This window comes from Mesoplodon bidens, assembly GCF_964165515.1.
Source record: "Mesoplodon bidens genome assembly, contig: HAP1_SCAFFOLD_84, whole genome shotgun sequence".
NCBI classification, from domain to species: domain Eukaryota; kingdom Metazoa; phylum Chordata; class Mammalia; order Artiodactyla; family Ziphiidae; genus Mesoplodon; species Mesoplodon bidens.
In genome coordinates, this window is record NW_027672468.1 from 1,826,513 (window position 1) to 1,840,511 (window position 13,999).

Sequence of the window (13,999 nt, forward strand, 5' to 3'; positions counted from 1 at the left end):
AGCTGAAACAGCTCCTCATGGTGCAGAGGCCCAGGAAGCTGGTGGGAAAGTCCTCCAATGCAGTCTTCATTCATAAAGGAACACAAGGCCGCAGGCTCCTCTTCCCTGAAACCGTACTTCAAGGGCAGGCTTTGTGCCTCCATCCCGCCAAAATCCCCATCTGAGGTTAAAAGCAAATCAAAAGACTTATCCAACGCTATTCATGTTTTCGAAGATGCAAAGGCAAGAGTTAGAAATATTAAGGACTTCGAATTAATCTCACATTCTGGAAAAAAAATACATCTTGCATAAACTTAGGTCTCATCGGGTCCACAGAAAACTCAAAAAGCATCGAGGGGGTTCCCTGGTGGCACAGTGGTTGGGAGTCCTCCTGCCGATGCAGGAGACACGGGTTCGTGTCCTGGTCCGGGAAGATCCCACATGCCGTGGAGCGGCTGGGCCCGTGAGCCATGGCCGCTGAGCCTGTGCGTCCGGAGCCTGTGCTCCGCAACAGGAGAGGCCACAATGGTGAGAGGCCTATGTACTGCAAAAAGAAACAAAAAGAAAGAAAAAAGGGAGTCGAAAGTTCAGAAAGAAAACTTCACTTGATAGAATGATGCTTGCAAGCCCTCTGTTCTCTGTTGTGAGGAGTCTCATAAATTCCCCTCCACAAGAGGCTGTTTCATCTTCAGGAGAAGTGACTTCTCAGGAAAATCCTTTTCCAGAATTATTTTCTCTTTCAGACCCTTCTGCAGAAAACACTACTTCAGAAAACAATACTGCACAAAATGTTTCTGAAGCAATTATTTCTACAGGAAACGCTACTCTGCCAGGAGGAACCGGCCCTGGAAACACTAGCCATAGGAACGTCTCCACTGCACATTCTACTGTTGCTGCAGGCAATAGTATGCCAGCTGTTCAACACAGCAACAAAACACAATGGGAGCACCACAACATGGTCACTGAATTATCCTCTAAGCCCACAGGCTTCACTTTCCCAGGGCTCGCATCCCCGGGTGATCAAGTTGAAACTCAGCTAAACCAGCAGCTCTGGTCCCTCATCCCCAACAATGACGTGCAAAGGCTCATTTCTCATGTTATCCAGACTTTGAAAATAGACTGCTCGGACACCCACGTGCAGCTGGCCTGTGCCAACCTCATCTCTAGAACAGGCCTCCTGATGAAGCTTCTCAGCAAGCAGCAAGAAGTAAATGTGTCCAAAGCGGAATGGGATATGGACCAGTGGAAAGCTGACAGCTATATCAGTGAGAGCACAGAAGCCCAGAGTGAGCAGAAAGAGCAGGAGTCAAGTGAGGTGAGGATAACCCCTGACACATGGGACTTGGACTTTTACTGAGTTTAGGACATGCCATTAACGTGCCCAAGCGGGAATACCACGGGCTCCTAGTCAGTATCTTATCTTCAGCCATGAAACGGGCTAAGACAGTGATCTCCAACTTTGCTCATTGAGAGCGTGTGTCACTATTCCTAGGGTAGACGCGAAAAGAACATAACACAAGATAAATAAATTGTAGATAAATTGTAGAAGAAAATGCTAATGATAAGACTAATAACATTAAATTTGGCTTGTTCTTATACAAGCTACTCGCCTGAAAGGATTGGGTTTCATAGTAGTTTAAGAATAGTTAGCTATCGTTTAGAATAGGATTAAGAATCGTAAGTTTTCATCCCTTCTATCTCCTTGTTTTTAAAAATTGTGATATATTTCTTTAGCTCACAAAAGAAGTTCCAGGTTATGACTATAACAACAAACTCATCTTGGCAGTATCTGTACCTGTAGTAGTGACGATTTGTGTTACAATTCTCTGTCTCATTGAGGTAAGGACAATAATTAATTCAGATTCAGAACCCAGAAACTGAGAATCAAATCCACCTTTCCACCTGCTACTACCTGATTCTTCCCTTTAGCCATGAGGACTGACATACACTTTGTTCTTTTAATGAAAAGTATATTCCCAGGATGTTTTTTTTTTGTGTGTGTGTTTTTTTTTTATGGCTGCGTTGGGTCTTCATTGCGGTGCATGGGCTTCTTACTGAGGTGGCGTCTCTTGTTGTGGAGTACGGGCTGTAGATGCACGGGCTCAGGAGTTGTGGCACACTGACTTAGTTGCTCCGCAGCATGTGGGACCTCCCCAGACCAGGGGTCGAACCTGTGTGCCCTGTGCTGGCAGGCGGATCCTTAACCATTGCACCACCAGGGAAGTCCCCACAGGATTTTTAAAAGGAACTTCACTCCCAGGAGATCCCTATGGAATTGGATCCCTGATAACAAGCTATTGGACTCTTTTGACAAGTGAAGTTTATAAGAAGGCCAGAGTTGACATGATAATAAATTTTCTTCAACTCAACAAAGTATGCTGATTTGAGGTACTCACCAGTCACTCTCATTCTACCGTTGATTTCTTTCCTTCTTGGCTGAAGTGATGAGAGATATAGGATCTCCATACTCAAGGAGCTATCAGTCACCCTGGGAGGGCTAAAAGGACATGCCTGAAAGACAAAAGTGTGATCTCGTCAATTCCTCAGGTTTACTTAGCAGCTTTCTTCTCTGGTGTATTAGGAATTGTGTAGATAGGTTCCATTAAAACACTGCAAGTAAAATCTTGCAGCAGGCTACCCTCAAATATTTATAGTAGCCTGTTCGTGGAGCTAGCCTGTTTACCTTTTGTTCAGTTACATAGTGGTTGATTACTTTTCCCAGCAGGCAGTTGCTAACATTAAAAGAGTGATTTTAATAGGCTGACAGTCTTGATTCTACCCTACCACTCCACATTACTTTAGTTATCTTTTCTCCTGTAATGGCAGCCCTCCATTCCAGCCAAAGCAGCTCCTCACTATACGCTAGTTACACCATACCCATTCCTACTTTTGTCTGTGCCTTTGTCCATCGAAAATTCCTTTATTTTGCTTTGCCTGTGGAACTCCTATGAATCTCTGAAAAGCCAACTCAAGTTCAGATATCTTTCTCTGTAAAGCCTTCCCTGAATACTCCAGCCCTCCTGATCCTAGTCCTGTGAGGTTTGTCACCATTTCTTAGGGGCCATAGCAAAGCAGTCCCCTCCCCTCAGAACTCACAAAAGTGGTAAGCAGTGTTTTGAAAGGCAGCCCCCCAGGAGAGAGCCACCAAGGTTAGCACATCATGGAGCTGAGCAGAGACGTGTAAGGACCAATGGCTTCCTGGCCTATCACACTTGAATCAAACCTGGCATGATGTACTAACTTCTAAAGAGAAATGTGTCTATCTGCAGGAGGGTTGGTCACTAGTGAAAGCATAGAAAAGGTGAGGAGAGACCAACATGGGCAGTGCCCATCCTCACATTGCCCAAGAGTAGAGATGGCACCTTAGGCAGCATAACTGAAGAGTCAGGCCCACTAGCCAGGCTGCCTGTTGAGGAGATGGATGGATCCAGTTACCTCAGGCCTTCCCATTAAATTCTGGATTCAGCTGATTCCTTTTCTAATTCTGTTGTCACCAAGTGGCCTTCGATTCTGTGATTGTGCTTTAGTGTGCCACGGAGGCCTGTCCCCACAGAAGGTAATTCTCTGATTGTGTAGACACAGATGCCCTGTGTGTAGAACAGATGTATTTCTCATTGTCAAGTAATAATTTGGCATTCTGATGTTTGATCCATCCTGTGATATTGCTAAAGTGAGACTGCCACAACAGGAAGACGTCAGTTCTCGCTTGGTGAGGAAGAGTGTGATTTCTGAGCCTAGGAGGCTGGGGACTAGCTTGCTAGTCATTGGCCATTGCCCAGACTGTACCCTCTACATCTCAGGTGGCATATGGCCTTTGGCATTTTTAGAATTTCTGTAAAGTCCCCTTTTTATTCTTTTTAACTTCTTGTGTTTGGTTTGTTTTGTTTAGTTTTGTTTGGGCCTGTGTGATCTTAGTTCCCCAAGCAGGGATTGGACCTGTTCCCTCAGCAGTGAAAGTGAGGAGTCCTAACCATTATTTCCTCTCCCCACATATACGATAAGCTTTTGGAGGACAGGGGCCATGCAGTGTTCTTCCTTTGGTAGACAATAATGGTGTTCAACGGAAGAGAGATGAGGCGTTATGTCAATTCCACAGTGAGGAATAATGCAACCGAATATTTATTTGAAATAGGATAGAGTCCAGCAATAGACCCCTGTGTTCTTAAGACTTTTGAAATGTCATGTTTTAATATTGCAATCAGGGGAAGAAAATGAATAAATGGTGATAGAATAGCTGCCTAACTATTTGGGGGGGTAAATAGCAGATCCCCATGTTTCATGTTAAATAAACATATATCCATAAATGTGAAAAAAGACCACATAAAGGTATTAGAAGAAAATAAAAGTAATATTTCTATAATCTTCTGGTGGGAAAGAGCCTGCAGAGGCTGATGCCACAAGCAGAGCCTTTGATATATTCCACCATCTTGTCTGTGACACCAGCTTAGCACTGATTCATGCCAAGCGTAAGATGAAGAGTTTTCCATATATTGTCTGATTTAAAGCCCACAGTCCTGTGAGGATAATATTACTATCCCCCCCTCATAGATGAAGGAGATCAGTGTAAGGCCCCAGCGGCCAAACCAAAAGCAGAAGGCAGTTTCACCCGACTGCAAAGCTGGTGCTCCCTCCTCCACTCTTTTGTCTTGTCTCCTTAGAGACAAAAACACTGGAAATATTCGAAACACTGAAATTCAATGAAAGCCAGTATTTCTTTACCATAAAGAGTTTTTGTTTGTTTGTTTCGAAGTGGTGGGGTTTGGCCATGCTGTGCAGCTTGCAGGATCTTAGTCCCTTGACAAGGGATTGAACCTTGGGCCACAGCAGTGAAAGAGCCACGCCCTAACCGCTGGACCACCAGGGAACTCCCAAGACTTTTATAAGTCAACAAGAAGAAGACAAACAGTCCAGGGGAAAAGGGGGCAAGGGCTGTGAAGAGTAGGAGGTGTGTTGACAGTCTGCCACCATATCTGCCTGTCGTCTCCTCATGGCTCATGTGGGGTGGGTTTTGTTAGCCAGGCCTTTGTCACCTCGTGACGTAAAAATCATCTCTAATATTTTCTTCAAGTACTTTTATAATCTGTCCAGAATTTGTTGTATTTGTTTGTTCGTGTGGTTGAGGTAGGGGGTCTAACTTTTTCCCCCTACATGAAGATCTGATTCTTTTCAAATCTTTCACTGAATGGTTTATTCTTTCTTCCCTGGTCTAATATGCTATCTTCATCTGGATGCTGTTCTGTGATCCAGTTATCTTGTCCTGTACCAGTACTGATATCACACTGCTTAATTCCAGTTGCTCTCTGACATATTTTATATCTGGTAGGGCAAGTTCCTACTCTTTGACCTTCTTTTGCATACATTTCATAACTATTCTAACATATATTCTCTATCAAATGTCAGCAGGCCAGGTTTTATTTAGAAATTATTTTGGCTATAAAATGGATTACATTGAATTTTTAGTTTCATTTCAGAACTGTCCTCTTTAAAACATTCTAGGAGGATGGTATCTCGTACCATGTAAGTACTTCTTAATGTCTTTCTGAAAAGTTTTTATATTTTCATCACATAGGTCTTACAAATTTGTGGCTAAATTTATTCCTAGGTACTTTATGCATTTTTTATTGATATAGTAAATGGGATGTTTCTTCTGTTTTTTAGTTACTTATTTGTGGTATATGGGAAAGCTATTGAGGCTAATATGTTGATCTCTTGATTTTGTATGGAGCCATCTTACTCATGTTACTTCCAATAAAATTTCAGTTGATTCTTCTGGTCTTTTGGGGTCCCTTGTTTCATATGCAGATATGTTTGTCTCTTCTTTCCAATGCTTCGTTTTTCTTATCGTACTGATTAAGACCTCCTCCACAATGCTCAATAGTAGCAGTAATGATTGGGCATCCTACTCTTGTTCTTGACTTTAAAACAATGCTTAGGTTTCTGCCAGATACTTTTATTTTCTTTTCCTACTTCTAAGAGTTTTTATTAGGAATTATCTGTTGAACATTATCTAAAACAGTCAATAAAATATATCAGCAGCTGCATGCAAGTCCCTAAGTTAGGTACTGTGGAAGAGTCAAAGGATTCTTAAACAGGGTAGAATTCCTTTCCTTGAAAGAGTTATCATCTTACTGGATAGATAAGATTTAAAGTAAAAAGGAATGAATAAGGATTTGGAAATAGTTGTAATGGATAATCATGATCCTGTTTTCTTTCAAAACAGATTTCTTCTCATAGAATTGCAAAAGAGGAAGATAGAAAAAGAAGCAGAAGGTAAATATTGGTCTTTGAAAGCAGAATTTTACAACTAGAGGAGAACTTAGAACTCATCTATTTCAGTTTCCTCACCAAAGGCAGGAGGAATGTTTAATTACCCTAAAGGTTTACCCTAGTTTATTTATCAGCAGAATTAGCTCCCCAGCCCAAGCTGAGTTAGAACAGGAGTGGCACACATTCATCTGCTCTCACTAGTCCTTTAAGGAAAGAGGGTGGACGGGGAGAGGTTTTGGTTGTACCTGTTCCTGCTGTGCTGATGCCTGGTTCCTAGGCATCAGGCCAGGCCAGAGGCCTTCTAGGAGGCTCTGGGGTAGGGAGGGCCACATGGTTGGGGATTTAGGGGCTGGCCTCACTCAAAGCTGACGAAAGGTAGAACATATGAGTCCCTCCTGGAAAGTGGCAAGAAAACTTCCCTTCTCATCCTACTGTTTTTCAGGCCCCTACTCTCTATTCCCTTTATCCAAACCTCATAGGATTTTAACCGGGAGAAACTTTAGACACTAGTTTGTCTCTTCCTTTTGTAATAAGTAAATGGAGAAAGAGAAAGGGAAACTATCTTGCCCCATGGTCATACTGCTAGTGATTACCAAGAAGAAGATGGTCCATTTCCACTGAGGGCTTCTCCGCTGATCACATTATGCTTGGGCTGTGAGCTACGTTTTATGTCACAGTTGAGTAGACACATATATATGGACATAAGTATTTTCTGAAACAAACTTATTGTGCACTGTGAATTTTTTCTGTTCTATTTGTATTCAAAAAGAGTATTTTGTGCTTCCCTGCTGGTCATGGCCTTTAAACGGATTCCACAATTCACTGACACCTGAGTGACAGCCTGCAGAGTGAAAGTCAGAGAGCTATAGATGACTTTGCTCGTTGGGTTCAGGTGTTTAATTGGTGTGATTCAACTTATAGGATAGAGCAGCCAGGAAAATAAAATCACCTTCTCCCCACACCCACACCCCCAGCAAATGCTGCATGTGCGACTAAGTGCGAAGCGGACTGCTGTGAAGCGCGTCTAAGGGAGTAACAAGTTTCTGCCCAGTGCCGTTGTGCAGTGTTTTCACTGCACGAGGGCAGTTGGCCAAGGGCAAAGAAAGGTGAACGGGGCTGAAAATCCTGCCTATGCTCCATGCTAAGCCACATACAAACGTCTCCCCAGAGACACTTGGGGTCCATTTTGGACAGACACAGAGAACTTCTGGAAGGCCAGCATGCATGCAATGATTTTCATGATCCCGGGTCTGTGGTGATTTTGCTCATTGTGATTATGAACTGAGGTACCCATTTAGTCCTAATGAAAGCAGACATGACACATTGTGAGAGAGATGAAAAGTGACATGTAACACTAACTGTGTGTGTTTTCCTCCAAGGGCCTTTTTTTGATTTCTGCTGCATAAGAGAAGCTCAGGGGAAAGTGAGAGTCAGCTAGATGTGAGGAGGGTAAAGTACTGCAGGGGAGATGCAGAATTAATATTTCCCTTTCTGTGTTCTAGGAGGGCTTTTTCGGGAGAAGGCGGCCACTTTGGCTTAGGGATATGTATAGGCCTCTCAGCGCCACACGCAAGGAACACATGGCACAAAAGCTACACGACAGGGAGTCTTCTGATGACGATGAGATATTTCTGCATCCCAGCAGGAGGCCCAAACTCGTATTCCAGAGCTCACTGAGGAGGCTGAATCTTTACCCAGCAGGAGGGCCCTGCTCAGCATCCACAGACCCCTGAGGACGTTGAATCTTTTTCACCCCAGGCAGAGGCCCAGGCTCAGCATGCAGAGCCCACTCAAGAGGTAGAACCACCTCCAGTTCCGCAGGAGGCTCCATCTCAGCCTTCAGAGGCCCCTGAGGAACTAGAAACTTCAAGTCCTCAGGAGACCCTTGCCCGGCCTTTGGAGACACTTAAGGAGGTTGTAGTTCGACTAGAAGCACATCACGGGGTAAATGAAGCTCAGCAGTCACACTTGTGCAATGGCACTGTTAAATCTCTGGCTCTGGCACTTCCCATAAATCTACAGGTCACTAAAGAGGTTGAACCTTCTCCAGTCCAGGAGGAGACCCCATCTCAGCCTCCAGAGCACCCTGAGGAGATTGATCCTTGTCTACTCCATCAAGAGGCCCCAAGTGAGGCTCCAGCTTTCCCTACTGAGTATGTACTTCAAATTCCAGTGACTGATGAGGTAGCGTCTCTACCTGGCGTTCAGCGTCACGCTCCTTCAAACTTGCCCCGTGTTCCACTGCAACCTCTGGATTTGGAATTTACCATGAATCCAGAGGCCACTACGGAAGCTGAGTTTCCTACAGCTCAGCAGGAGGCCCTGGCTCCACCTCTTGAGCATCCTGAGGAGACAGAATCTTCTCCAACCCAACAAGAGACCACAGCTAGGCCTCCAGAGCCTCCTGGAGAGGATGAGACGTCAAGGGAGCAGTAGCAGCCAGCTCAGCCTTCTGAGCCTCCTGGGGAAGTTGAACCTTCTCCAACCCAGCAGGAGCCAACAGGTCAGCCTCCAGAGCCTCTTGTGGAAGCTGAGCCTTCTCCAAGGGAACAAGAACAACCGACTCGGCCTTCGGAACCTACAGAGCCTCCTGAGGAGGTGAAAGCAGCAACCCAGCAGGAGACCCCAGCTCAGCTTTCAGAGTCTTTTGGAGAAGCTGACACTTCTGCAACCCAGCAGGAAGCCTCAGCTCCGTCTCTAGAGCCTCCTAATGAGGCAGAATGTTCTCCAACCCAGTAGGAGATCCCAGCTCTGTCTCCTCCGGAGATAGGACCTTCTGCAACCCTGCAGGAGCAACCAGCTCAGCCTCCAGAGCCTTCTTCAGGGGAGGTGGAACCTTCTCCAACTCAACAGGAGCAGCCAGCTCAAGCTCCAGAGCATCAGGAAATGACAGTTTCACCTCCAAGTCACCCTCATGCTCAGCATTCAAAGTTATCCAGTGTCGCTGTCAAACCTGCAGATGTGGAGCTTACCATCACAGAAGAACCCACTCCAGAGGTGGGACCTTGTCCAAATCAGCACAAGCCTACAGCTCAGCCCTCAGTGCCCCTTACTAATGCAGAATTTTCTACAACCCAGCATGAGGCCCGCACGCTGCCTTCACAGCCATCTGAGGAGGTTGAAACTTTGCCATTTCAACAGGAGGCTCCAGCCCAAACTCCAGAAGCCAGTTCACATAATAAACCTTCAGTAAAAGAGGAGACCCCAGCTCAGTATCCAGAGCATCCTGGAGAAGAAATTATACCTGCCACAAGCAAGCAGGAGACCCCAGCTCAGCTTTCAGAGTCTTTTGGAGAAGCTGACACTTCTGCAACCCAGGAGGAAGCCTCAGGTGGAGCAAGACACTCCACCGCAGGAGTGCAAGCAAGGGCACGGGGCCATCCCCCCTTCCTGGTCCCAGTGGTTCTAGCAAGCAATGCGTCCCTCCCAGTTAAGCCTCAGCTGTAGCTACACTCACTACATTAGACTGTCTGTCCGCTTTCCCTCTGCAGCTTGGCTGCCCCAGCCCCTAACCCCCAGATCCCCATCTCCCCGCTGCTCTCAGCCTCAAGTTGGGCTCAAAGATTAGGGACACATACCCTCTGCCCCAACTCTAGGGATGAAGCCAGAAGATCCCAGAGGCCTTAGAAAATCTCCTGGCTCCACCTGGCACCCCGGCCTCGTTCTGTCTCCTCTCTCTTCCCCCCTCCGCCTAGCTCTGCCTCACAGACTGCTGGCCACAGCCCCAGGGAAGCTCTGCTGGGAGAGGCCTCTAGGGTGTTAATTTGCAGTCACCTACTCAGCATTTGTTGTACGTGGGAACTTTCTCTGGGTAGAGACCTGGGGAGGAGAGCGGGAGAGACAGAAGTTTCGAAGCTAAGATGTTCTGGTGCTTGCCCTGTACTGATGTTTCCAGCTTGGCCAGGGCCCCTCCAAGCCGCAGTTCTCATAGTGCAGGGCCCTTAGCATGTCTCTGGGGCAGGGAAGAAGTGGATCAATGAAACACTGTGTGTATGGGGGGCTGGGGAGCGGAGGCAGCAATTTTGGTCCTGGGCCCCAATTCTCAGCCTGCTGGACTAGAATCTGAGGATGGCCTGTGCTGGGGGCCGTGTGGCCTGGTGGGGTGATCTGGCCCAGCCCCTGCCTGGGGAGTAGGGTGTCTATGGGCCTGCACTGGCGGGGAGGGGGCCAGTCTGGGCCCAGACTTCGGTGCTGTCTGGAGGTGGGGCAGGGCCTGGCTTCTTACAAGAAGGCGCCCAGCCTGGCCCACTCATGCAGGTCAGAGGCCAGTGTGGCATCCCCAGCCTCAAAGAGGGGCTCGGGGGGCAGGGAGCTACGGGTGCTCTCGTCCCAGGGGTGCTCCAGGAATGATGTGGCCAGGAAGGTCTCATCAAAGTCCAGGCTTTCGGTAGCCTGCTCCACTGGAGGCCCCCAGGTAACAGGGCAGTCGATGTGGTGGCCATGGATGGTGAGGTCCAGGTCCCCGTGTGAGGCAGGGCTCAGCGGCGGGATCAGCTCCGAGGTCTCCAGCGTGCCCAGATCCCCGTCCAGCGTGCCAGCGTCCAAGATGGCCTCCCAGTCAAAGTTGCCCTTGAGGGGTTCCAGCTCACCCTGCTCCTCCTGGGTCAGCAGCAGGGGGCTGGAGCGTGACGGGACCTTGTCCTTCTGCTTGGGCAGCGGCTGTTGATGCTTACGCCCCAGCCTGCCCTCGCCTGCACCACAGCCCGCCTCCCCAGTGGCCTTCTTGAACTCCCACAGCAGCTGCTGGGCCTCGGTGTTCGCAGTCAGTGGCCCGGCCCATGGGGCGGCGCTGGGTTCCGGCGCGGCCTGGAGGGCAAAGGCCAGGTGGATGTGGACTTGGGGCAGCCGCTGCTTTTTCAAGGCCCCACTCAGCAGCCGCTCGGCGTACTGGGGGTCGATGCACCAGAAGCCCCCCATGCCTGGCTCGTCCTTCTCTCGAGGCACCTTGATGAAGCCCTTGTTCAGGGACAGGTTGTGGTGGATGGAGTTCTGGACACAGGGAGATAGGAGACAAGGAAGACAGCTGGGTGAGTGGGTGGGGTCAGTGATGGGGCGCTCCTAGTGACAATGCCAGTCCCACCACTACCTTCTCTCTATTGGGGGCAGGGAGACAGAGGCGCTGCTCTGAATGGGAGGTTCTGGGACACCAGCCACGGGGCACCAGGAGCTGGGAGTGCTGTCGGGGGCTTTTGTTCCCGTTTGCCATGATATCTGCCTGCTCAGTCATCCGAGCCCTGAGCCGCAGGGTGGCTCTCAGTGCCAGCCTGTCCTGCCATCCCTCCATTACCCCGCCGCTTGTGGCCTCTGGCCAAAGACCTTGGCTCCCCCAGGGCCTGGACGGCCATCTCCCTCTGCCTGGGCCTGGCTGGCCTTCTCTGTTTGTGAAATGAGTGAGTGGGTGTGAGGGTGTGTGTGTGGGGGGGGGATGAAGTGTGGGAGGATCTGATGACTTTCCTTGTTTGTAGAGCCGGCTGCTGGCCTGGGCCCTCACCCACCATGTCCCCCTCCTCCCAGACCAGGCTCTGAGGCCTCAGTTGTTATTACGCAGCCAAGAGCATAGCGCTCATTCCTGGGGCCTCTCAGGCTTGGGGTAGGTTGGGGAGTGGTGTAGTGTCTCTGCTTTTTCACTAAGATTACAAATGGTACCTGCCCCAGGGTCAGGGCCCAAGCAAACGTGGAATAGCTGTGATCACAGGAACTCTGATCCTGTGACCTGTGCCACAGGGAAGGATCTGTGCATCCTCAGGGTCTCTGTCCCCAAGTAGCCCCTGATCCTGATGTTCGAAGAGGCTGAGGGCAGTGTGTGCCCAGCCTGAATCACCATCCTGCCTTGTTCACGCCTGGGTGCACAGTCCATACCACACTGGGGCACAGGGATCTGGGTCCTGGTCGGTGGGGCCGGCAGGTGAGTAGTGCCCCCTGGCAAGACTGGGATGTATACATGTTCGCCTGGGCCCCTTGGCTGCTCCGTGCCAGGTTCCAGAGATTTGGAACATGAAGCCAGTGTGGGAGGAAAGAGCCCCTGTGGAAAGCACGTGGCTGAGGTAATTGTCCCCCCAGGGAGGTTGATGACAAGAGGGGGAGGAGTGACGGCAGGAAACTAGGAAGGGCTTGGGGTGGGGGCTGGCACAGCAGCTTTCGGAAGGCCCCGTAGCCCTTCCACTGGGACACAGATGGCCACCACACCCTGCAGCACACCCCTCTCCCCTCCCAGAGCCCCTCCAGCCAACTGAAAGCAGGCGGGATGCAGAGCCGGGCAGCAACCATGCTCTGCCTCCAGTCAGGCCCTGACAAACTGACCTTGAGGAGGGTAGTGTGTAGGAATTCCAGGACTTGGGACACAAATGTGTCCCTCAGTCCATCAACCTACCCTGGGGGGCTGTGTCCATGCATAGTTCAGCCCTGGTCTTTGGGCTGAGCCTGCCGGATGAGGGACAAGTTCTTTCCACTTGAACCTCTATGTCGGCACCCCTGCAGCCCTCTGAACATCCTCCCTCCTCCGTCTCTGAAGTCAAAGGGGCAGCAGTCCAAGCACTGGGCTCCCTTGAGGTCCTTCCTGGACGGCCTTCCTCTCTCGGGGCCCTGGCCGTACCGCGCCTACTTGGCCTGCGGATCTGGGATGTGAGTCCTGTCCGCGCGGGCATGGGGAGGGAGGAAGGGAGTGCCTCCCTACCTGCCAGGTGGGATCAGCGTGGCTGAAGTAGCAGAAGTTGTCCGTGATCCACATGTAGATGGCCGACAGGGTGATCTTGGTGGCCTTGCTGGCCTGCATGGCCATGCAGATGAGCGTGGCATACGACTAGGGCGGCTTCCCGTGCGGGTTGGTGGTGTAGTCCAAGTCGTCGGGAGGCGAGGCCTGCAGCCCCGAGGGGGAGCTTCGCGACGTGCACGAGGACGTGCGCTTGCCGGGCGTGTGCGGCTGCCCCAGCCAGGCGGGGTCCGCTGCCAGGGGAGAACCCAGCTCGGCCGAGCCTGACAGCTCGTGGTAGCCGTGGGGGACAGTGTCCCCCGAAGGCAGGGCGGGGGCTTGGCGTTGAGAATAGAGAATTCCTGCAGCCACTGCAGGCTGGTCAGGCTGTCATTCAGGGCGTTGGACTCCTCCAGGCCGCTTTCCGGTCCGGCCTCCGCTGCCCCTGCACCCGAGACGCATAGCCAGCTCTCCGCCATATCTGCGGGGACTCTCCGAGGGGGCGGTCAACATTCACGAGCCGTGCCGAGGGTGGCTGCCGAGCTCTCTGGCCCGCGGACTCTCGCGGCTTCAGTTACACAGCCTCCAGTAAGCGTGCTTCCATTCTGCGACCCAGGGGTAGGGATGGAGACAAAAAACATCAAATCATATGTTAAAAAAAAGACAGTAGTTAAGTGGGGAGTGTGGACAATAAAGGAAACTGCGTGGGTACGTTTGTGTTATCGCTCTGTTCTGCTCTGTTTCCTTAACTGACTCCTTTCCAGCCTTCGTTCCAGGGAAATCAGACCCTGGGGAGGTCTGTGGGTTTCGCACACACAGACCCGGGCCCAGAGCAGAGCTAAGCCAGGCTGGAAGAGCTAGGAGAGCCACGGGGGAAGTGACCCCGGGTTCCGGCCTGTGTCTGTCGGTGCACGTGGGGTGTGTTTATGACCACAAGGCTCTGCGTAATGACTAATACATAAAATGGCAATTAAAGCTCTTTGGTCCCGTAATTTTGCACCTCAAATCAAAGAATCGCATCACTTGCAAAATTATGATTTATTTTCTTTGAGACTTAATTTGCTA

General features: G+C 49.9%; 1 pseudogene across 1 annotated transcript in view; it reads right to left on the bottom strand.

Annotated features, from left to right (window-relative positions):
• LOC308610178 (E3 ubiquitin ligase RNF157-like) overlaps positions 1–13,999 on the bottom strand; it is a 233,694-nt pseudogene that overhangs the window by 143,547 nt on the left and 76,148 nt on the right. The window lies entirely within an intron of this gene.